The 26,367-nt window shown below is 42.9% G+C and overlaps 1 protein-coding gene across 1 annotated transcript in view; it reads left to right on the plus strand.

Annotated features, from left to right (window-relative positions):
- The first annotated feature begins 298 nt into the window (after positions 1 to 298).
- The window catches only part of cntn3a.2 (contactin 3a, tandem duplicate 2), a 236,234-nt gene continuing 210,165 nt past the window's right edge, over positions 299 to 26,367 (plus strand). Inside the window, exon 1 of the mRNA XM_061903869.1 lies at positions 299 to 811. The gene's annotated coding sequence lies outside the window, so the exon portion shown is untranslated. The remainder of the gene's footprint in view (positions 812 to 26,367) is intronic.

Consider the following 26,367-nt stretch of genomic DNA (forward strand, 5'->3'; position numbering starts at 1 on the left):
TTTTTGCCGTCATCATTAAACGAACAGGTTACTCATCAGTTACTCAGTACTTGAGTAGTTTTTTTTCCCAAAATACTTTTAAATTTTACTCAAGTAAATATTAGGGTGACTACTCCTTACTTTTACTTGAGTAATACATCTCTAAAGTAACAGTACTCTTACTTGAGTACAATTTCTGGCTACTCTACCCACCTCTGGCCGCCAGGGGACGCAATTCCCTGCCAGGTGCGCCTCCCAGCAGCAGCATCCAGGATGAGTAGGTGTTGATGCTGATGCTGCCTCTGCTCCATCGCATCCTCGCTGCCGTACTGCCCACTTCTCCTTCCTCCTTCCTTCCTTCCTTCCTCCTCCTCCTCCTTTCAGTGGGAGCTGACTTGATGCGCATAATAAATCATCTCTGCAAGATTGCCCCATCTTTTTTTTTTCCCCCCCTTTGGTCCAAGCCTGGGTTTGAGAACAGCGATGGATTTGAAGCGGGTGGAATGATTTCAATGTGATTCAACGCCACTACCAACGTGGGTGTTGTGCGTGCATGTGAGCTACGTGTGTGTGTGTCCGTGCGTGTGTTGTTTTCTTTGGTTTGTTTAGCGTGTGTGTGTTTGTGTGTGCGAGTGTGTGTGTGTTTGTGTGTGTGTGTGATGAGGAGGGAGCAGCATGCAATATGAAGCGCTTGTCATCCCTCCTCAATTTCACCTGTGTGAACGACCTTGCCTTTGTGACTGAAATTCTCCTAAAAAATGTTTCCATGGAGGATACATGTGTCGCCCTTTCCCTGAGAGCTGGTTTTGGTCAAGATAGTCCAAGATAAGAGGTAAGACAAAACAGTGGATCTGCACGGTGAGAGCTGAATTATTTACACTGTGATATAAATGTATTTTAATGTTTATTACCCTTACCGTTGGCTCATAATGATTTTTGTTATCGGCGAGAACTGAGTATAAGTGCACCTAATTTATTCACATGGAGTTGGGTGTGAATGGGTGTGTTTTTAGTATAGACATGCATGCTTTTACATTACTCTTGTGTGTGTATAAAGTGATGCATGAAGTTCTATTCCATGGGGATCGTACCTGCTGTGATGCTACACTGACTGCCGCCTCTCTTGTCATCACTCTTGTCAAACGTGTGGCAGGAACCCAACAGCAACACATTTCACGCCCAACTCAGTCTCAGTCCCGGCGGATTACATGATATGCTAATTCATGCACAGTGTGACACTTTATGTGCATTAAAATGCGAGGTTACTCCAAAATACACACCGGCTGCACACGCTCTTTGAAATTCAGCACAGGAGTTGTTTGGAAATGCTCTACAGTAAGGCTTGATTTTGAATGGTACTAGTAATTGAATATGTGTTTATTCTGGCTACAGTTATTTAAAAAAATGCAACTTTTAGTTTTATCAGGGAAGGGAAGCATTATACATATATATATATATATATATATATATATATATATATATATATATATATATATATATATATATATATATACACAATTATTAAGATATTGCAGTTTAGGGTCAAAATGCACATTTTAAGTGTTTCAATCTAAGATAAAGTTTTATTTTGAACATTTCTATATAAAAAAAAATATAAATATTCCTGATTGAGTTTATAATTTTAAGTATTTCAGTCAAGAGATATATTACAGTGTTTTATTCTCAGGTTGAGGTGTGCATTTCATTTAACTGAGATGTTCAGTCAATGGGCACGATGAAGCATGTCTGGGGTTATGATTCCATCCATCCATTTTTTACCACTTGTCTCGTTCAATTGTGTTAATGAAATTCCAAGTATATCAATTGTTTGTGCTTCGTATTGAAGATGAACGTTTTTGTATTTGTATTTCTTTACGATATACATTTTCAGACACACGTTCAATAATACAGACTCAAATACAAATGTGTTTGAAGTATTGTAGTTCCGGTTGAAATTGTGTACTTGAAATTTCAAGTTGATTTAATTCCATTATTTTATATATATGAAAGTATTTTATTTTGGTTTATATATATATATATATGTATATATGAAATTCAAAATATTTAACTTCACGGTTGAGTAAAAAAAAACAAAAAAAAAAACATGCAGTCCCCTCCAAGGTTTTTCATTGAAACCCATTGGGTTGAGAATTTTCTTGCCCTGAGGTGGGATCTGAGCCGAGGATGTCGTTGTGGCTTGTGCAGCCCTTTTGAGACTCTTGTCATTAAGGGCTATATAAATAAACTTTGAGTGCTTGATTGATTGAAAAAAAAAATCTAATATTTTGGTTTAGGGTGAAATGTCCCAATTGAAAAATCAAAGCATGCGGATCCATTCGAATGTTTTTCATTTTCAAAACTGATGCAATATATGGTTGTTTTTTTTGTTTTGTTTTTTAACTGCGGAGCTGTCATTGTCACAAAAAAATAAGATTTGTAGAAATGATTGAAAACTCAAGAGAGCCAAGACATTATGTTCTGTACAAGTGTATGTAAACTTTTGACCACGACTGTATATAAATATGTGTTTATTCTGGACATATATATATATATATATATATATATATATATATATATATATATACAAACCCCGTTTCCTTATGAGTTGGGAAATTGTGTTGGATGTAAAATTAAACGGAATACAATGATTTACAAATCATTTGCAACCCATATTCAGTTGAATATGCTACAAAGACAATATATTTGATGTTCAAACTGATAAACATTTTTTTTGTCCAAATAATCATTAACTTTTGAATTTGATGCCAGCAACACGTGACAAAAGACTTGGGAAAGATGGTAATAAATGCTGATAAATTTGAACAATGCTCATCAAACACTTATTTGGAACATCCCACAGGTGTGCAGGTTAATTGGGAAGAGGTGGGTGCCATGATTGGGTATAAAAACAGCTTCCCAAAAAATTATCAGTCTTTCACAAGAAAGGATGGAGCGAGGTACACCCCTTTGTCCACAACTGCATGAGTAAAAAGTCAAACAGTTTAAGAACAACATTTCTCAAAGTACAATTGCAAGAAATTTAGGGATTTCAACATCTAAGGTCCATAATATCATCAAAAGGTTCAGAGAATCTGGAGAAATCACTCCACGTAAGAGGCATGGCCGGAAACCAACATTGAATGACCGAGACCTTCGATCTCTACAGATGGCACTGTATAAAAAACTGACATCAATCACTAAAGGATATCACCACATGAGTTCAGGAACACTTTAGAAAACCACTGTCACTAAATACAATTTGTCGCTACATCAGTAAGTGCAAGTTAAAGCTCTACTATGCAAAGCGAAAGCCATTTTTCAACAACATCCAAAATCGCCGCCGGCTTCTCCGGGCCCGAGATCATCTGAGATTGACTGATGCAAAGTCGAAAAGTGTTCTGTGGTCTGACGAGTCCACATTCCAATTTATATATATATATATATATATATATATATATATATATATATATATATATATATATATATATATATATATATATATATATATATATATATATATATATATATATATAGGGCTTCACGGTGGCAGAGGGGTTGGTGCGTCTGCCTCACAATACAAAGTTCCTGAGTGGTTAGGGTTCAATCCCGGGCTCGGGATCTTTCTGTTTGGAGTTTGCATGTCCTCCCTATGACTGCCTGGGTGCCCTCCGGGTACTCCAGCTTCCTCCCGCTTCCAAAGACATGCACCTGTGGATAGGTTGATTGGCAACACTAAATTGGCCCTAGTGTGTGAATGTGAGTGTGAATGTTGTCTGTCTATCAGTGTTGGTTGGCCCTGCGATGATATTGCGACTTGTCCAGGGTGTATGCCGCCTTCCGCCCGGCTGTAGCTGACATAGGATGGATGGATGGATAGAATATTTATATATACAGTATATATTAGGGGTGGGCAAATTAATGTGTTAATTACGCGTTAACTCATCAATCTATTAACGCCGACAATTATTTTATCGCACATTTGCGTAAGTTGTTTACATGCTTTTATTTAGTTAACGCCTTTTCTTAACAAGATGGCGTCGCCCGGAAAAGCTTCGGCGTCGAGAGGCTCTTGGTCAAGATGGAACATTTGGCAAAAATACCGGACAATTCTGCAAATTTCAAGGCTGGCTTACAGCGTGGTCTCTTCGGGATCACTTACGACCACCAGACAATTGTGAATGTGGATGGATCGGGCCGTTTTGGACTGAATGACGCGTGTTTGCTAGACCGGCAAGCTAGCATGGGAATACTTTGCCGGCAACATCCAGCGGCCTGTGAAGCAGCGGAGTATATGTGTTGTCTGTCTAGGTATCAATAATGCAGACGAGGAGTGATGGCTGAGTTCTTAACGTTTGCTTTCAGAGCGTGCATATCACAACATACAAGATGCCGTCATGGCGACACAACCTATACCGGGCTATCGCGCATGCTCGTCACTCCTGTTGCATACTGGGTAGGGTAGTTCTTTTTTTTCCCAGGCTCATAAAATCACAATATATCATGTATATGATGCGTTCAGTTTATCAAAGCACCAAGCAAACAATCGGAAAATTCCCATAATATCAATTCCTAGATATGGTCATAATTATTCTAAGTGCATTACGCAGAATAAACACAACATTATTAATATTGCTACTGCGGATAATTTGATCAAAAATTCCCTAAAACAGCCCATTATGTATAATATAGGTTTTTTAAACATAAGATCCCTGATAAAACAAATATTTCTGCTGTTACCTCAGAAATTGCCTGTTCAGATGTTATGATCGTGGCTCAGAGATTTGTATGTAGATTATATTTATTTTCCATAACAAACAGGATAACTTAAATACCTTGGCAGTGGCAATAAGCTTAAATGTTTGCGTTTACATTTTTTGAGTTGATTTTCATAAGATATGCTATTTAACTGCTACTGTTTAACAAGAACTGATTTAAATTGTGTCTACAAAACAAATGTTTTGGCGCTTTTGTTCATTTGGGAGAATATTCCAATAAAGCTGCACTACACATCCATCCATCCATCTTCTTCCGCTTATCCGAGGTCGGGTCGCGGGGGCAACAGCCTAAGCAGGGAAACCCAGACTTCCCTCTCCCCAGCCACTTCGTCTAGCTCTTCTCGGGGGATCCCGAGGCGTTCCCAGGCCAGCCGGAAGACGTAGTCTTCCCAACGTGTCCTGGGTCTTCCCCGTGGCCTCCTACCGGTTGGACGTGCCCTAAACACCTCCCTAGGGAGGCGTTCGGGTGGCATCCTGACCAGATGCCCGAACCACCTCATTTGGCTCCTCTCAATGTGAAGGAGCAGCGGCTTTACTTTGAGTTCCTCCCGGATGGCAGAGCTTCTCACCCTATCTCTAAGGGAGAGCCCCGCCACACGGCGGAGGAAACTCATTTCGGCCGCTTGTACCCGTGATCCTATCCTTTCGGTCATGACCCAAAGCTCATGACCATAGGTGAGGTTGGGAACATAGATCGACCGGTAAATTGAGAGCTTTGCCTTCCAGCTCAGCAACGGTACAACGTCCGCATTACTGAAGACGCCGCACCGATCCGCCTGTCGATCTCACGATCCACTCTTCCCCCACTCGTGAACAAGACTCCTAGGTACTCGAACTCTTCCACTTGGGGCAGGGTGTCCTCCCCAACCCGGAGACGGCATTCCACCCTTTTCCGGGCGAGAACCATGGACTTGGACTTGGAGGTGCTGATTCTCATTCCGGTCGCTTCACACTCGGCTGCGAACCGATTCAGTGAGAGCTGAAGATCCCGGTCAGATGAAGCCATCAGGACCACATCATCTGCAAAAAGCAGAGACCTAATCCTGCGGTCACCAAACCGGAACCCCTCAACGCCTTGACTGTGCCTAGAAATTCTGTCCATAAAAGTTATGAACAGAATCGGTGACAAAGGACAGCCTTGGCGGAGTCCAACCCTCACTGGAAATGTGTTCGACTTACTGCCGGCAATGCGGACCAAGCTCTGGCACTGATCGTACAGGGAGCGGACCGCCACAATAAGACAGTCCGATACCCCATACTCTCTGAGCACTCCCCACAGGACTTCCCGAGGGACACGGTCGAATGCCTTCTCCAAGTCCACGAAGCACATGTAGACTGGTTGGGCAAACTCCCATGCACCCTCAAGAACCCTGCCGAGAGTATAGAGCTGGTCCACAGTTCCACGACCAGGACGAAAACCACACTGTTCCTCCTGAATCCGAGGTTCGACTATCCGGCGAAGCCTCCTCTCCAGTACACCTGAATAAACCTTACCGGGAAGGCTGAGGAGTGTGATCCCACGATAGTTGGAACACACCCTCCGGTCCCCCTTCTTAAAGAGAGGAACCACCACCCCGGTCTGCCAATCCAGAGGTACCGCCCCCGATGTCCACGCGATGCTGCAGAGTCTTGTCAACCAAGACAGCCCCACAGCATCCAGAGCCTTAAGGAACTCCGGGCGGACCTCATCTACCCCTGGGGCCTTGCCACCGAGGAGCTTTTTAACTACCTCAGCGACCTCAGCCCCAGAAATAGGAGAGTCCACCACAGATTCCCCAGGCACTGCTTCCTCATAGGAAGACGTGTTGGTGGGATTGAGGCGGTCTTCGAAGTACTCCTTCCACCTATCCACAACATCTGCAGTTGAGGTCAGCAGAACACCATACGCACCATACACGGTGTTGATAGTGCACTGCTTCCCCTTCCTGAGGACGCGGACGGTGGTCCAGAATTGCTTCGAAGCCGTCCGGAAGTCGTTTTCCATGGCTTCCCCGAACTCCTCCCATGTCCGAGTTTTTGCCTCAGCGACCGCTGAAGCTGCACACCGCTTGGCCTGTCGGTACCTGTCCACTGCCTCCGGAGTCCTATGAACCAAAACGACCCGATGAGACTCCTTCTTCAGCTTGACGGCATCCCTCACCGCTGGTGTCCACCAAGGGGTTTTAGGATTGCCGCCCCGACAAGCACCAACTACTTTGCGGCCACAGCTCCGATAAGCCGCCTCGACAATAGAGGTGCGGAACATGGTCCACTCGGACTCAATGTCCAGCATCTCCCTCGTGACATGTTCAAAGTTCTTCCGGAGGTGGGAATTGAAACTTTCTCTGACAGGAGACTCTGCCAAACGTTCCCAATAGACCCTCACAATGCGTTTGAGCCTCCCAGGTCTGTCCGGTATCCTCCCCCACCATCGCAGCCAACTCACCACCAGGTGGTGATCGGTAGAAAGCTCCGCTCCTCTCTTCACCCGAGTGTCCAAAACATAAGGCCGCAAATCCGATGACACAACTACAAAGTCGATCATGGAACTGCGGCCTAGGGTGTCCTGGTGCCAAGTGCACATATGGACACCCTTATGTTTGAACATGGTGTTTGTTATGGACAAACTGTGACGAGCACAAAAGTCCAATAACAAAACACCACTCGGGTTCAGATCCGGGCGGCCATTCTTCCCAATCACGCCTCTCCAGGTTTCACTGTCGTTGCCAACGTGAGCGTTGAAGTCCCCCAGTAGGACAAGGGAATCACCCGGGGGAGCACTTTCCAGTACTCCCTCGAGTGGTCACAAAAAGGGTGGGTACTCTGAACTGCTGTTTGGTGCATAAGCACAAACAACAGTCAGGACCCGTCCCCCCACCCGAAGGCGGAGGGAGGCTACCCTTTCGTCCACCGGGTTAAACTCCAACGTGCAGGCTTTGAGCCGGGGGGAAACAAGAATTGCCACCGCAGCCCGTCCCCTCTCACTGCCGGCAACGCCAGAGTGGAAGAGGGTCCAGTCCCTCTCGAGAGAAGTGGTTCCAGAGCCCTTGCTGTGCGTCGAAGTGAGTCCGACTATATCCAGCCGGAACTTCTCAACATCGTGCACTAGGTCAGGCTCTTTCCCCCCCAGTGAGGTGACGTTCCACGTCCCTAGAGCTAGCTTCTGTAGCCGAGGATCGGACCGCCAAGTGCCCTGCCTTTGGCTGCCGCCCATCTCACAATGCACCCGACCTCTATGGCCCCTGCTATGGGTGTTGAGCCCATTGGAGGGGTGACCCACGTTGCCTCTTCGGGCTGTGCCCGGCCGGGCCCCATGGGAACAGGCCCGGCCACCAGGCGCTCGCCATCGTGCCCCACCTCCGGGCCTGGCTCCAGAGGGAGGCCCCGGTGACCCGCGTCCGGGCGAGGGAAATCTGGGTCTATGTTTTTTCTTCTTCATAAAGGTCTTCGAACTGCTCTTTGTCTGATCCCTCACCTAGAACCTGTTTGCCTTGGGAGACCCTACCAGGGGGCTTAATGCCCCCGGACAACATAGCTCCTAGGATCATTGGGACACGCAAACTCCTCTACCACGATAAGGTGGCAGCTCAGAGAGGAGGGTGCACTACACACTACTTTTGAATTCATTATTGGGCTTTCCGTATACAATGCAGTTAATCGCGATTAATCAGAGAAATAGTGCGATTAACTTCGATTAAAAATGTTAATCGTTGCCCAACCCTAATATATATATATATAGATAGATATATAGATATATAGATAGATGGATACACCGGCCCCCAGACAAATTGTATTCTCTTAATTGCCCAGGCCTGGTTTAAATCATCATGATAAGTTATTATTCCTTCATATTTGTTTTTGTTTATTTTAGCCTTTTTGATCAAAATATATTTTTGGATATAGTCAACACACAAACTTTGCAATATGTCCCCACAAAAAATATCTCAAAATTATATTTTTGATGTGAAGTGCTTGGAACCTTTGAGAGGCCAATAATTCATACAAATATTGATTTTGATTTGTTATTATTTTTTTATCTATGCCAGTTTCAAAGAAAAAACAACCTGCATGGCAGTTTTGTGTTGTCAAAGTAAACATTGCAACTTTTTATTGTGATATTTCACCTGTTTGTTCTTTTATTGTACTTTTTTATCAATCAATCAATCAATGAAAGTTTATTTATATAGCCCTACATCAGGAGTGTCTGAAAGGGCTGCACAAGCCACAACGACATCCACGGCTCAAATCCCACATCAGGGCAAGAAAAAACTCAACCAATTGGGCTACAGTGAGAAACATTGGAGGGGACCGCAGATCTGTGAGAGTCCATTTTTTTAGCGGATTTAGCATAATAGTGTGAGAGTCCAGTCTATAGCGGATCTAACATAATAGTGTGAGAGTCCAGTCCATAGAAGATCTAGCATAATAGTGTGAGAGTCCAGTCCATAGAGGATCTAGCATAATAGTGTGAGAGTCCAGTCCATAGAGGATATAACATAATAGTTTGAGAGTCCAGTCCATAGAGGATCTAGCATAATATTGTGAGAGTCCAGTCCATAGTGGATCTAGCATAATATTGTGAGAGTCCAGTCAATAGAGGATCTAGTATAATAGTGTGAGAGTCCAGTCCATAGTGGATCTAACATAATATTGTGGGAGTCCAGTCCATAGTGGATCCAGCATAATAGTGTGAGAGTCCAGTCCATCGAGGATCTAACATAATATTGTGAGAGTCCAGTCCATAGAGGATTTAGCATAATAGTGTGGGAGTCCAGTCCATAGTGGATCTAACAATATAGTGTGAGAGTCCAGTCCTTAGTGGATCTAGCATAATAGTGTGAGAATCAAGGTCCATAGTGGGGCTAGCAGGAGATCATCTTGAGTGGATACAGGTCAGGAGCACAGAGATGTCCCTAACTGATGCACAGATGAGTGGTCCACCCTGGGTCCCGACTTTATCTGTACCCCTCCTCTCCACGAAGGAGAGGAGGGCAGAGCAGAAAATAGACCGCAGATCAACTAAAAGGGGGGTCTATTTAAAGACTAGAGCAGTGGTTCTCAACCTTTTTTCAGTGATGTACCCCCTGTGAAAATTTTTCTTAATTCAAGTACCCCCTAATCAGATCAAAGCATTTTTGGTTGAAAAAAAGAGCTAAAGAAGTAAAATACAGCACTATGTCATCAGTTTCTGATTTATTAAATTGTGAAACAGTGCAACATTTTGCTCATTTGTAGTGGTTTTTCTTGAACTATTTGGAAAAAAAAGATATAACAATAACTAAACACTTGTTGAAAAATAAACAAGTGATTGAATTATGAATAAAGATTTCTACACATAGAAGTAATCATCAACCTAAAGTGCCCTCTTTGGGGATTGTAATAGAGATCCATCTGGATTCATGGACTTCATTCTAAACATTTCTTCACAAAAAAAGAAATATTTAACATCAATATTTATGGAACATGTCCACAAAAAAAATCTAGCTGTCAACACTGAACATTGCATTGTTGCATTTCTTTTCACAGTTTATGAACTTGCATTCATATTTTGTTGAATTATTATTTAATAAATATATTTATAAAGTATTTTTGAATTGTTGCTATTTTTAGAATATTTTTTAAAAATCTCTCCTATCCCTTGGCATACCTTCAAGTACCCCCAGGGGTATGCGTACCCCCATTTGAGAACCACTGGACTAGAGTATACAAATGAGTTTTAAGATGGGACTTAAGTGCTTCTTTTATGTGTTTCACTTTTTATAAAACAATTTGTAGGAATTAGCTGCGGGCAGCAAATGGCCCCCGGCCCACAATTTCATCAGGTCCGAATTTTGTATAAGAAATGTGACGTCTGTCATTGAGTTCCCGTGGATGCCATGCCGAAAAATTTTGTATGGTAAAGTATTAGAAGTTATTACGGGTCCAGAAAGTGTTGGTGTAAATGGACAGGAGAAAGAAAAAGCCCATCAGCCTAATTTATATAGTGCTGCAGCCGCTGATTGGCACGGTGCATTTATAGACGCAGTTGGTAAAGACGCACACACATTGACTAGGTAATTGCAATGGTATGCCATCATGTCAGCTGAAATAGCTGTGATGAATGCAGCTTAGGCCTTCAAAGTAAGTAGACTCCCACTCTTGCAGCTGCGCTGTTTGTTCAAGCATCACGCTACTTGGATGCTAGAGTGTGATGGAGGTGGTAGATGCCGTCATTTTTCTTTTTCCCTTTTTGTATTAGGTTCGTCAAATACTGCATGGAAACGTAGACACTCCTTTTCGGCGGAGAATGATTCACACCGTGGAGCTTTCGCACCACCTTGCATCGCCATCATCGTTAGCACCATTATTCAGCGCAAGCTCAGAATGTGCGGGCAAACGCAAGCTGGCTGCGTTGCAAAAATTGGCAATGGTGCCCGGGTGTGACGTGTGGATCACTTTTCATCTGCCGGCGAAGATTTTCTCCTGATGATTGAGAAATCTCCTGATGATTGAGGGAACCCCTCATGAAACAGTTCTGTAGAGATGAAGTAGTCTTGTGATTGCATGGGCGCAACAATGTCACCTTATCGATGGGAACATGCATTTTTAGACAATATATGCCTGAGCGGCTAGGACACACCGAGAGTAACAAGGTGGTGGTAAATGGATTGGAAAGGACAGATTTTAAAAAAAAATTAGAATTACAATCTTTTTTTTTTAACTTGGGACTTCCCGCAGGCCGGATTTTGGGGACCCCTGGTCTTGCCCAAGGAAACGATGGCAGTGAATGGGATGGCGGAAGCGGGAATCGAACCTGGAACCCTCAAGTTGCTGGCATGGTCGCTATACCATGCGGCCTATTCTGCCCCTATGGCGCTTGTCTCAAAATACTGTCACGACCTGTCACATCACGCCGCGACTTATTAAAGGCCTACTGAAACCCACTACTACCCACCATGCAGTCTGATAGTTTATATATCAATGACGAAATATTAACATTGCAACACATGCCAATATGGCCTTTTTAGTTTACTAAATTGCAATTTTTAATTTCCCGGGAGTTTCGTTTTGAAAATGTTGTGTAATGATGACGTGTACGCAAGACGTCACGGGTTTTTAGGAAGTATGAGCGCTGCACACACACATAAAGTCGTCTGCTTTAACGGCATAATTATACAGTATTATGGACATCTGTATTGCTGAATCTTTTGCAATTTGTCCAATAATATTGGAGAAGTCAAAGTAGAAAGATGGAGATGCGAAGCTTTAGCCTTTAGCCACACAAACACACAGTGATTCCTTGTTTAAAATTCCTGGAGGTGAAACTTTTCTATGGATCACAGCGCGGTCAAGAGAACATGAATCACGCCGGAATGTCAACCAGCAGGTTTCAGTGAGAAAATTGTGGTAAAAAGTTGCTTCTTACCGGAAAAAAGCTGAGCTTGTGCGGTCCATAGCTGCCGTCGACTCCCCTGAGACACTGCGCGTCAAGACACCTGTGGAGCCACACCTCCGACTATCAGGAACTATTTAACTCACTAAAAATCTAGCAACACAATAGAAAGATAAGGGCTTTCCCAGATTTATCCTGGTAAATGTGTCGAAAAACATCGGAATCCGTTCCAATGCAATCGCGTTTTTTCTCTCATCCTTGCTGAAATTAATGGGAAATTGTCGTTTTCTCGGTCCGAATAGCACTTTTTGTTGGAGGCTCCCATTAAAATCAATGTGAATATGTGAGGAGCCATCAACATGTGACGTCATCCTCTGCGACTTCCAGTAGAGGCAGGGCATTTCTCTTAGCACCGAAAGTTGCGAACTTTATTGTGGATGTTCTCTACTAAATCCTTTCAGCAAAAATAAGGCAATATCGCGAAATGATCAAGTACGACACATAGAATGGACCTGCTATCCCCGTTTAAATAAGAAAAACTCATTTCAGTAGGCCTTTAAGAGTTTTGTTGTATTTTGCTGTGTGTAGTGTTTTAGTTCTTGTCTTCTGGTGGCTTTTCCTGTTTTGTTGGTATTTTCCTGTCGCAGTTTCATTTCTTCCCTGAGTATTATTCCTCACACCTGCTTTGTTTTAGCAATCAAAAATAGTGAAGTTGTTACTATCCTTCTTTATTGGGGACATTGTTGATTGTCATGTCATGTACGGGATGTACTTTGTGGACGCCGTCTCTGCTCCACACGCTGTAAGTCTTTGCTGTTGTCCAGCATTCTGCTTTTGTCTATTTTGTCAAGACTAGGACTATGGTGTGGAATTTTTTTCTCGAGGTGCGAACCGACTGGAAACGTGAAGGCAATGACATCTTTTAATTTTAACACTCAAAAGTTCTACAAAAACAAAGGGGATAAACAAAAACTTGTACAAAGGCAAAACTATGGACATATAAAAAAACTTGCAAACTATAGCATGAATAGAGAAATCTTACTTGGAAGAAAATAAAAGCAAGTATAAAGTAGCATGGATCATCAGCATGAATAACAAGGGTGTATAGAGGGTGATGTCTCCAGCCTTTTGCTTGGCAACTGCAGGCTTAAACAGTGATGTGGTGATTGACAAAAGGTGCATGAGTCCAAATGAATCAGGTGCGTGACATGAGGACAGGTGAAAACTAATGGGTTGTCATGGAAACAAAGCAGGGAGTGAAAAAACAAGAAGTGACAAAATCCATAAACCAAACAGAACATAGCCAAACTAAACATGATCACCAGGACATGACAGTAGCCAGTTCAGTTTCAGCATTTTGGTGTAAACTGTGAGGTGTGTGTGTTAAAGTCATGGTTGTTTTTACAAATGATGACAGTTGTGAACAAGAGCGTGAATCGTCTTTGTGTGAGTCAGGTTTGTCACTGACAGTTTAGTTATGTTTTGGTTTTTCCTCTGTTTGTCTTTATTTCCTGTCAGCGCTCTTATTATGACAATTCCACAGACTTTATGGCTGGCTCACATCGTGGTCACTCCGTGATCACGTACGACCGCCAGACACTTCTGGATGTGGACATATCGGGCCGTTTTGGACTGATAGACGCGGGCGTGCTAAACATGCTAACTAGCATGGGAATACGTCGGCGGCTACGTCCAGCGGCCTGTGAAGCAGGGGAGTCTAGTAGCAGCGGGGGCCGTCTACGGAGCAGACGCCAGCGGTGTGATCGGAAACGCGGATGTCGAGCGGGGCTAAAAACAAAGCAGAAGGCTAATCCCCACAGAACACCACTTCCCTCCATCCTGCAGCCAGATTTAAATGGAAAATGCGAGACTACTGGTCTTGGTAAGGAGTCAGTTAAATTAGAACAAGTTTTTTCTGCTTTGAGTGTTTCAGAGTTGGACATGTGTGTTACTGAGGTGGCTAACTATGATGTGTGCAGTTTATCAAAGCAACAAACAAACAATCGGAAAATCCCCGTTACTGAGGAGGCTAACCATGATGCGTGCAGTTTATCAAAGCAACAATCAAACAATCGGAACATCCCCGTTACTGAGGTGGCTAACTATGATGCGTGCAGTTTATCAAAGCAACAAACAAACAATCGGAAAATTCCTGTCGTATCAATTCCTAGATATGGTCGTAACTATACTAAATGCACTGGGCATAATAAACACAACATTATTAATATTGCTACTACGGATAATTTGATCAAAAACTCCCTAAAACAGCCCACTACCTATAATATAGGTTTTTTAAACATAAGATCATTGTCTCCCAAAACGTTATTAGTTAATGATATTATCAGAGACAACAATCTTAACGTCATCGGTCTCAGCGAAACCTGGCTTAAACCAAACGACTTTTTTGCGCTAAATGAGGCATGTCCTCCTAACTTTACACATGCGCATATTGCCCGTCCACTTAAAAGGGGTGGCGGGGTCGCACTAATATACAACGAAAACTTTAACCTTAGTCCTAACATAAATAATAAATATAAATCGTTTGAAGTGCTTACTATGAAGTCTGTCACACCGCTGCCTCTACACCTAGCTGTTATCTACCGCCCCCCAGGGCCCTATTCGGACTTTATCAATAAATTCTCAGAGTTCTTTGCTGATCTTGTGACACACGCCGATAATATAATCATAATGGGGGACTTTAATATCCATATGAATACCCCATCGGACCCACCGTGCGTAGCGCTCCAGACTGTAATTGATAGCTGTGGTCTCACACAAATAATAAATGAACCCACGCATCGCAACGGTAATACGATAGACCTAGTGCTTGTCAGGGGTATCACCGTCTCCAAAGTTACGATACTCCCGTATACTAAAGTATTGTCCGATCATTACCTTATAAAATTCGAGGTTCAGACGCATGTTCGTCAAACTAATAATGATAATAACTGCTATAGCAGCCGCAACATTAATACGGCCACAACGACAACTCTTGCTGACCTACTGCCCTCGGTTGTGGCACCATTCCCAAAGTATGTGGGCTCTATTGATAACCTCACTAACAACTTTAACGACACCCTGCGCGAAACCATTGATAACATAGCACCGCTAAAGTTAAAAAAGGCTCCAAAAAAGCGCACCCCGTGGTTTACAGAAGAAACTAGAGCTCAGAAATTATTATGCAGAAAGCTGGAACGCAAAAGGCGCACGACTAAACTTGAGGTGCACCATCAAGCATGGAGTGATGGTTTAATAACTTATAAACGCATGCTTACCTCAGCTAAAGCTAAATATTACTCAAATCTCATCCACCGTAATAAAAACGATCCTAAATTTTTGTTTAGTACGGTAGCATCGCTAACCCAACAAGGGACCCCTTCCAGTAGCTCAACCCACTCAGCTGATGACTTTATGCAATTCTTTAGTAAGAATATTGAAGTCATTAGAAAGGAGATTAAAGACAATGCGTCCCAGCTACAACAGGGTTCTATTAACACTGATACGATGGTATATACGGCGGATACTGCCCTCCAAAATAGTTTCTCTCGTTTTGAGGAAATAACATTAGAGGAATTGTTACAACGTGTAAATGGAATAAAACAGACAACATGCTTACTTGACCCTCTTCCTGGGAAACTGATCAAGGAGCTCTTTGTATTATTAGGTCCATCAGTGCTAAATATTATAAACTTATCACTCTCCTCGGGCACTGTTCCCCTAGCATTCAAAAAAGCGGTTGTTCATCCTCTTCTTAAAAGACCTAACCTCGATCCTGACCTCATGGTAAACTACCGACCGGTGTCTCACCTTCCCTTTATTTCAAAAATCCTCGAAAAAATTGTTGCGGAGCAGTTAAATGAACACTTAGCGTCTAACAATCTATGTGAAACCTTTCAATCCGGTTTCAGAGCAAATCACTCCACGGAGACAGCCCTCGCAAAAATGACAAATGATCTATTGCTAACGATGGATTCTGATGAGTCATCTATGTTGCTGCTCCTCGATCTTAGCGCTGCTTTCGATACCGTCGATCATAATATTTTATTAGAACGTATCAAAACACGAATTGGTATGTCAGACTTAGCCCTGTCTTGGTTTAACTCTTATCTTACTGATAGGATGCAGTGTGTCTCCCATAACAATGTGACCTCGGACTACGTTAAGGTAACGTGTGGAGTTCCCCAGGGTTCGGTCCTTGGCCCTGCACTCTTCAGCATCTACATGCTGCCGCTAGGTGACATCATACGCAAATACGGTGTTAGCTTTCACTGTTATGCTGATGACACCCAACTCTACATGCCCCTAAAGCTGACCAACACGCCGGATTGTAGTCAGCTGGAGGCGTGTCTTAATGAAATTAAACAATGGATGTCCGCTAACTTTTTGCAACTCAACGCCAAAAAAACGGAAATGCTGATTATCGGTCCTGCTAGACACCGAACTTTATTTAATAATACAACTCTAACATTTGACAACCAAACAATTAAACAAGGCGACACGGTAAAGAATCTGGGTATTATCTTCGACCCAACTCTCTCCTTTGAGGCACACATTAAAAGCGTTACTAAAACGGCCTTCTTTCATCTCCGTAATATCGCTAAAATTCGCTCCATTCTGTCCACTAAAGACGCTGAGATCATTATCCATGCGTTTGTTACGTCTCGCCTCGATTACTGTAACGTATTATTTTCGGGTCTCCCCATGTCTAGCATTAAAAGATTACAGTTGGTACAAAATGCGGCTGCTAGACTTTTGACAAGAACAAGAAAGTTTGATCACATTACGCCTGTACTGGCTCACCTGCACTGGCTTCCTGTGCACTTAAGATGTCACTTTAAGGTTTTACTACTTACGTATAAAATACTACACGGTCTAGCTCCATCCTATCTTGCCGATTGTATTGTACCATATGTCCCGGCAAGAAATCTGCGTTCAAAGGACTCCGGCTTATTAGTGATTCCCAAAGCCCAAAAAAAGTCTGCGGGCTATAGAGCGTTTTCCGTTCGGGCTCCAGTACTCTGGAATGCCCTCCCGGTAACAGTTCGAGATGCCACCTCAGTAGAAGCATTTAAGTCTCACCTTAAAACTCATTTGTATACTCTAGCCTTTAAATAGACTCCCTTTTTAGACCAGTTGATCTGCTGTTTCTTTTCTTTTTCTTCTATGTCCCACTCTCCCCTGTGGAGGGGGTCCGGTCCGATCCGGTGGCCATGTACTGCTTGCCTGTGTATCGGCTGGGGACATCTCTGCGCTGCTGATCCGCCTCCGCTTGGGATGGTTTCCTGCTGGCTCCGCTGTGAACGGGACTCTCGCTGCTGTGTTGGATCCGCTTTGGACTGGACTCTCGCGACTGTGTTGGATCCATTGTGGATTGAACTTTCACAGTATCATGTTAGACCCGCTCGACATCCATTGCTTTCCTCCTCTCTAAGGTTCTCATAGTCATTATTGTCACCGACGTCCCACTGGGTCATTATTGTCACCGATGTCCCACTGGGTGTGAGTTTTCCTTGCCCTTATGTGGGCCTACCGAGGATGTCGTGGTGGTTTGTGCAGCCCTTTGAGACACTAGTGATTTAGGGCTATATAAGTAAACATTGATTGATTGATTGATTATTTTGGTTGTTTCCTGCCTGTCTCCCTGAGCGCTGTTTCACCTAAGCTGCACCTGGTGTCAATCAGGTGCAGCTTAGGTGTCAACCTGGTTTGCCCTCCAGTCAGTGCTGGAGTATTGTCGTTGTCGTTGTAGCTTTATCTACTACCTGTATGTTGAATCCGGTTAGCTGTTAGCTGTCTTCAAGTTCCTCGTTTCCTGTTTTCCTGGGATCCTGTTTCCTGTCTCCTAGTTCCTGGTTTGTGTTTTACCTTTATTTTGGACATTAAATTATATTTTCCTGCACCAAGCCTGCCACACTTTGTGATAGTGTGATGATGTAAATGAGGTGTGGTTATATTAAGTATGTGTCAATGAAAGGGCATTTTATTTCTTAATTTGATTACATGCTATAGAATGGTTTTATTGTCAAAATGTTATTGCATGATTTTTGTATCCCTTTAATTTAGGTAGCCAGGGACTGCAGATGGAAATTTGCTATTTAGCTATAATCTAGTACAGAACTTATCTGTCTTTGAGTTTAATGTTTCTGTGCATTGTCCCTTCAAGTAAAGACTAAACCAAATTCAGTTTTAGTTTTATTCTGCATAGCCATCCCTGAGCTCCAATGCATTTTCTTAGCGACACTTGCCTTCTGTTTATTTTTGGTTTAAGCATTAGACACCTTTTGACCAGCACACTGCCTCCCGTGATCGCGACTAAGCAATTACCTACCTGCTACCACCTACTGATGTGTAATAGTATTACACGGTTACTCTGCCAAGCTCTAGACCGCGCCGACACTCAACACATTATTTGCGGATTATAATTACTGGTTTGCAAAAAATATTTTTAACCCAATTAGGCACAGGTCCAGTGGCCATGCTGGTTGTCCATAGTCGGGACCCGGGGTGGACCGCTCGCCTGTGCATCGGTTGGGGACACCTCTGCGCTGCTGACCCGTCTCCGCTTGGGATGGTCTCCTGCTGGCCCCACTATGGACTGGACTATCACTATGATGTTGGATCCACTATGGACTGGACTTTCACAATATTAGGTCACACCCACTCGACGTCCATTGCATCCGGTCTTCCCTAGAGGGGCGTTCCTCTCCAAGGTTTCTCATAGTCATTCACATTGACATCCCACTGGGTTTTGAGTTTTTTCCTTGCCCCTATGTGGGCTCTGAACCGAGGATGTCGTTGTGGCTTGTGTAGCCCGTTGAGGCACTTGTAATTTAAGGCTATAAAACAGTGGTTTTTAACCTGGGTTTGATCGAACCCAAGGGGTTCGGCGAGTCAGCCTCTGGGGTTCGGTGGAGCCTTTGCCACGGAGGTAAAGACACATCCGACTTATCGTGTAAATAAAAGCTTTTCCCTCTCAGCATATTATGGATACCCCCAATCAACATTTTCCATCTGATTTCCAGGTTGTTTGATTGATCGATTGAAACTTTTACTCGCAGATTGCAAAGGAAGAGAATACACTATATGAAACAGTACAGTTTACACACACAGTACAGTACATATTCTGCACTATTGACCACTAAATGGTAAAACCCGAATAAGTTTTTCAACTTGTTTAAGTCGGGGTCCATGTTAATCAATTCATAATAATGTGTATAAAGTGTATAATTTGTTGTGAGTTCATGCACTGTGTTGGTTTTGTTCTTTAAACAAGGTGATGTTCATGCACGGTTCATTTTGTGCACTAGTAAAAAAAGTTATGATTTTTTCTTGAATTTGAAAAAAAACAACATTTTATTTTTTACTAAAGAAGGGTTCGGGGAATGCGCATATGAAACGAGTGGGGTTTAGTACCTCCAACAAGGTTAAGAACCACTGCTATAAAATAAACATTGATTGAGGTGAAATGACATAATCTCCCACTGCACACCAGACTCTATCTCACGGCACACCAGTGTGCCGCGGCACAGTGGTTGAAAAACACTGTGCTAAAGTAAGGACCACAATAGTCATACAAGGTGCCAAGCATGTCAAATACCCACTCCAAATGCACACTGCAACATGCAAAGCAGACAGGGGCGGATTAGCCACTCTGCCCTGCACTCACCAATCCCCAGTCTGGAGGTGGCAGCGTTTTTTTGTTTTTTTTGTACAATGCAGTCATATCACCGAGCTACGGCATACAGGAAGGAAGGAGGCATAAAAATCCAATTTGGCCGACTTTGTGGAGGAGAAAAAAGGCCAGCGCACACATGAAAGGTGCTGCCGAAAATCCTGGCCACGACACCACGTGTCTGAATTTGACATCCAAGGCAGCTGACAAACAATTAGACCCTCTATAAGTAGCGCTCTGAACCAGGCTCTCTTGGGATTAGACCACAAATGAGCCGCACATCACAGCTTATGTCTTCTAAATGGAAAGTGAGTGTATGTGAGGGGGCATGGCGCTGGTGGTGGAGTGTGTGTGTGTGTGTGTGTGTGTGTGTGTGTGTGTGTGTGTGTGTGTGTGTGTGTGTGTGTGTGTGTGTGTGTGACATTTGGCAGATTGGTGTTGATATCAGTCTGTGGCCTTCATGCATCCTGAAGCCCTCCTGAAGATGTTCATTTATGCTGGGTGTATCAGCACGTTTTCATGCAGGTGCACACATTTTTTTTATACAGTGTGAGGAAACCAGGAAAACTTTCCTCTTTCCTACTTCCTGAGCTGTTTTTTTATGAAGTTGTAGTTTGATTCAGATTAGCTTTCCAATGATTATTCTGAATTGTTCGGGTAGCTCGAAAACATCCAAATACAAATTGCAACTTACTTGTAGATAGGAATAGGTACCAAAGTCGGCACTTTTATAGGCACCGACAGAAGTCTGTCAATTATACCGGGTACCGTCCATCCATCCATCCATCTCCTTCCACTTATGCGAGGTCGGGTCACGGGGGAAGCAGCCTAAGCAAGGAAACCCAGACTCTCCTCTCCCCAGCCACTTCATCCTGACCAGATGCCCGAACCACCTCATCTGGCTCCTCTCGATGTGGAAGAGCAGCGGCTTTACTTTGAGTTCCTGTCGGATGACAGAGCTTCTCACCCTATCTCTAAAAGAGAGACCCGCCACCCGGGGGAGGAAACTCATTTCAGCCGCTTGTACTCGTGATCTTGTCCTTTCAGTCATAACCCAAAGCTCATGACCATAGGTGAGGATGGGAATGTAGATTGACCGGTAAATTGAGAGCTTTGCCTTCCGGCTCAGCTCCATCTTCACCACAATGGATCGATACAGCGTCCGCAATACTGAATACACCGCACCGATCCGCCTGTCGATCTCACGATCCACTCTTCCCTCACTCATGAACAAGACTCCGAGGTACTTGAAGTCCTCCACTTGGGGAAGGGTCTCCCCCTCCACCCGGAGATGGCACTCCACCCTTTTCCAGGCGAGAACCATGGACTTTTGGACTTGGAGGTGCTGATTCTCATCCCAGTCGCTTCACACTTGGCTGCGAACCGATCCAGTGAGAGCTGAAGATCCTGGCCAAATGAAGCCATCAGAAGCACATCAGCTGCAAAAAGCAGAGAACTAATTCTGTAGCCACCAAACCGGATCCCCTCAACGCCTTGACTGCGCCTAGATATTTTGTCCATAAAAGTTATAAAGGGAATCGGTGACAAAGGGAAGCCTTGGCGGAGTCCAACCCTCACTGGAAACGTGTCCGACATACTACCGACAATGCGGACCAGGCTCTGACACTGATCGTACAGGGAGCGGACCGCCACAATAAGACAGTCCGATACCCCATACTCTCTGAGCACTCCCCACAGGACTTCCCGAGGGAAACGGTCGAATGCCTTCTCCAAGTCCACAAAGCACATGTAGACTGGTTGGGCAACCTCCCATGCACCCTCAAGGACCCTGCCGAGAGGGTATCTTTTCATGTGAAATCAAATTCTGGTAACACTTTAGTATGGGGAGCATATTCAATATTAATTAGTTGCTTATTAAAGTAACAACCACTTAATTTAGAGTTATTTGGACACTAGGGGAACATATAAGGTGTAGGGTTTGGGTAAGGGTTACTGATAAGCAATAATTCTGAAGCTATTGAGGGAAGTCTCTTAGTTAATGAATTACTGGTTGTATAATAAGGCCATTTAGAATAAGGTATTAATAAGTACTTAATAATGACTAATTAAGACCCAAAATTTTACTAGTTTACATGTTATTAACCAACTAATTAATGGTGAATATGTGTTCCCCATACTAAAGTGTTGCCCAAATTCTTTATTTAATTTTTTAATTTATTTTTTTTTAATTTCTTTATTTATTTCAGGCAATGACATAAAAAAATAATAGTAATAAAAAAAAGGAAAAAGTTGACAACACATAATAATAAAAATTAATATAGTGCAAAAGGTAATGTATAGTATGTAATGCGTGATTGTCCAGTTTTGCCTCAAAGGGAGTGGGAAGAAGTAAACCTTTCGATAGCTTTGTCACACGTCAAGCCAGACTCTGCACCAGCTCAAGTACTTTGCTGAAAAACAAGCAGTTGAGCGAGCACCAAGTGTAGAATGTTACAATTTTCCATGTCAACAAAGCAAGAAGAAGGCCCGTAAAAGTACAGTACAGTTGCATTTTTCAAAGACCGCTACCTCGATACTAATTTACATTGGATTTTTCATACACATGCTACAGATTGGCAATCAACACAAATGTGTTAATGAAAACTACAATTAATCAGAATCAGAATCAGAAATACTTTAATAACCCCAGAGGGGAAATTAAGATAAATACAATCCCATTCAAGAGCAGACATACATTACAGGGAGACAGAACAGGATCGCTGACAGGTCTGCCAACTTCCGGCGTCCCTTACAAAAAAGGTGAGAAAACAAGTGGGGAGGGAAAAAAAACAGCCTATGCCCCTGGAGAGGGGGTCCAGACTGAGGCAAATGACAAAAAAAAACACATAGTCATAGCACATATAACCATGTGTGTTAGACGGAAACATCAAACAACAAAAAGGACATTAAAGACATTAAAAGAGCAGAGCTGATGCAACCAGCCACTTCTACACAGCCACAAAAGGGAAACAACAACAAAAAAACTACATACACTGCGGTGTCCTCTGCGGTGTTCCACGCCATCGTCTGCTGTGGTGGGGGGAGCATGGCCAGAGACAGGAGCAGACCCAACAAAGCAACCACCCTCGGCGGCCCACCAACTCTCAGCCAGTGTCCAGTGGACATATAGTAAGCGAGGATAGGGACGGCGTGGCGCAGTGGTAGAGTGGTCGTGCGCAACCCGAGAGTCTCTGGTTCAATCCCCACCTAGTACCAACCTCGTCACGTCCGTTGTGTCCTGAGCTAGACACTTCACCCTTGCTCCTGATGGGTGCTGGTTAGCGCCTCGCATGGTAGCTCCCTCCATCAGTGTGTGAATGTGTGTGTGAAAGTGGAAGTAGTGTTAAAGCGCTTTGAGTACCTTGAAGGTAGAAAAGCGCTATACAAGTACAACCCATTTACCATTTTTACCATTTACGTCCAAGGAGACCGACGTGTTCGATACCTGCTCAATCAGCCAAGACACTGTGAAGCTTTTCTGTCCCGGCTATCTCTTCATCCTCATCTCCTCCATTCTCTCCAAAAGGTGAGGCAAATTAAGATGCACTTTACAACCAAACAGCCGGTTTGTAATAAATACAATACTTAAATTTTAAACACTTTTTAGGACTCAACACAAGAAATGACTGCACATTTAACTTAATGGCAAAGACTACTCCCCGCTTAGGCAACAATGCATGATCAGAAAACTATAAACTATAGCATCTTGGAATTGCAACTACATCCAAAGTCTACAACACTTACAAATAAGACACATAAGCGTAACAAATTATGATATAAATATTTTATATGGAAAAAGTTTAGATTTTTGTTTTATGTTTCTTTTAGGAATTTAACATTTTTTACACAAAAAAAGTGCTGAAAATTGGGACTATTAAGTACCAGTATCGACCTCTACTTGTAGATGCAACTATGTACTGTACATTTGTATTCCTGGTCACATAACGTGTTTGTATTGTCCCTTGTTGCTAGGCAGAAGAAAAAAAATACAAACAAAAATAGATAAAATACAAAATTAAAAACCAATAAAAATTATGTGGGTGCTGCGTCTCGGTTGTTTTGACGGTGGTTTGTTTGTGTGGGTTTGCGTATTTTGGTGGGGGAGGTGTTGATGTCTCTTGTTTGCGTGTTGGCGTTTGGGCCGACTGGCGAGCTAGCGCTGGCTGTTCTGCATGATCCTGTTGGCGTGTGGGTGTCGGTCGCGGTTTGTTGATCGCATTGATTTGATCGGGTGGTGCTGACTGTCTGGGGGTAATGGCAGCAGTTGTTTCCGCTGCGGTTTGGATTTGTGGGGTTCCAGTAACAGGTGGGGTCGGAGCGGTCTTCCTGTGCGGTTGCGGGGAGTCTCTGGGTTTGGAAGCAGGCTGTCCCTTGCTTCTCCTGTGCCTTGTCCTCTGCCGGGTGCGTCTGTCTATGGCCTACTGCTGGTCCTTCCGGGCGGCACGGTGGGTTCCCAGATGGGGTTCCTTTGGCTGGCCGGTCTGGCTGCTTGGGGCCAGTGGTCCCTTGTTCCCTGGGTGACGCACCTGCTGTTTTGGGTTGGACTCTCTCGTTTGCTGGGGCCGTACTCTGGGAGACAAATATGTTGTACAAACAAATGCATATATATATATACTCACATACACACAAATATTCATATATAAATATATATATACACTTTTGTACATATGCACACACATTGGTACCTACACTCCCACATACATACACAAATACAGCACATAATGTACATACACACTCAAAGTTCATACATCCACACACACAATCACTGTACAAACATACATATACACATATTGTACATATACAAGCACATATGCATACATACAGTCATGCATATAATCACGTTTCAGCAAACATATATTAATGATCTTACCCTATGGGAAACTGGGTAAAACAAGGCACACTGACAAAGATTAACCTATGGCTACTATAACAAGCTACAAGGTTAATACAGTTCGCTTTCTCTGACTTCCCCTCCATGTATCTGCTTTCTTTTGTAATTCAAGTTATCATTACATACATGTATTGTTGCATTTGAAACAATTGTAATAGAGGTAATTATTGTTATTATTCATTATCAATAGTGTTATTGCTATTGGTATTTGTATTGCTCCATTTGTAGTATATTAATGTTCATTCTCATTTCTGTGTTAATAATATTTACTTCACTAACTTCTTGTCTGCTATCACTTTTACTATCATATTTGTAAACATCATATTTGCTGATGTTGTTCTGTTGTTGTTGTTGTTGTTGTGGTTGTTGTTGTTGTTTCTCTGTCTTATCCCACTTGTTCCTGCCATTCCCCCCTCTATCTTCCTTTTCTTGATCTTTATATCCCTCGTGCTCCAGCATGGCTAAGCAGAACAATAATATAAATAATTTTAATGAAGCCAAATACAAATAAGGCCACAAGAGAAGTACCCCACATTTATCTTTTGTAAAATAAATATGTACAGCAAATATGGGCATCTCCATCAACAAGTAGCTGGACAGGACAAAAAATAAATACATACAAATACAATTAAATTCATAAATTCATAAAAAGCAGCATTTTAAGGATTATGAGAAATTTATAGAAATGTATGTAACTAAATTAATTGTCTGTATTAATTGTAAAATACCATATTTTCTCATACAGTGGCTGTGGCTTTGATTTACTCAACTGCAGAGAACACTATGGTCATCTATAAAGGGCAGGTTGTTTATCAAAGGGAATGCTGTTTATATGAATTTTAAAACAACTTTAACTTTCTATCCCAGCTGACTTTGGGTGAAAAGTTGGGTACACCAATCAAAGGAAACAAGACATATTTCGAATACTAATTTTAAAAATATATGTTCTATATTTATTGTTATCAAATGAAAATGTAGACAACAGGTAAGAATGTCGGCAAGCTAGACAGAGGCAGACTCTGCGTAACTAATCTAAAGGCGCACAGCTCCCCAGAAATGTAACTTACCGCCTCCACTAAACATGAGATTATCTTTAATACGTTGCAGAGGACATGTTTGCAACATCCCAGTGGCAGCTGGAAAAAACTCCACACTTTAATTTATCCTACTTATCCTAAGTGCTGCTGTTTTGATTGGCAACTGAGTTCAAATAGGCCCATTAGTTAACTTTTGAAATATGGGAATGGAACATTTTGAGCAGGCGTGCTTATTTATTTATTTATTTTTTTTGCAGGAAGATGACTCAACCAGCAGTTAATCATGACAGCGTGAGAGTGTATTTTTATGAAAGACGAAAAACCACGGTTTTCCGCTGTGAGCCCATGCAGAGTCACCACTATGCCCGCTCAGAGGAGAAACTTGTATATCTGTGCTGCACTTTGTCCACTCACTCACTTTAACACGGTGTGCACCTTTTTTTGTTTTGTGTGTGTGTGTGTGTGTGTGTGTGTGTGTGTGTGTGTGTTTGACATTTCATAATTGCATCATTACTCACTCCATCTACCCCCCCACCCCTGCCATAAGCAAGCGCAATGGCAATTTGCAAACACATGATTCCATGCAGACAGACACTTGTCCTTGATTACGGACCCTGGTGGAATGGCTTCTTCATGGGGCTGTCTGGGTCTATAGTGGAATG

Source organism: Nerophis ophidion, linkage group LG06 (assembly GCF_033978795.1).
Source record: "Nerophis ophidion isolate RoL-2023_Sa linkage group LG06, RoL_Noph_v1.0, whole genome shotgun sequence".
In the NCBI taxonomy this organism is placed as follows: Eukaryota; Metazoa; Chordata; class Actinopteri; order Syngnathiformes; family Syngnathidae; genus Nerophis; species Nerophis ophidion.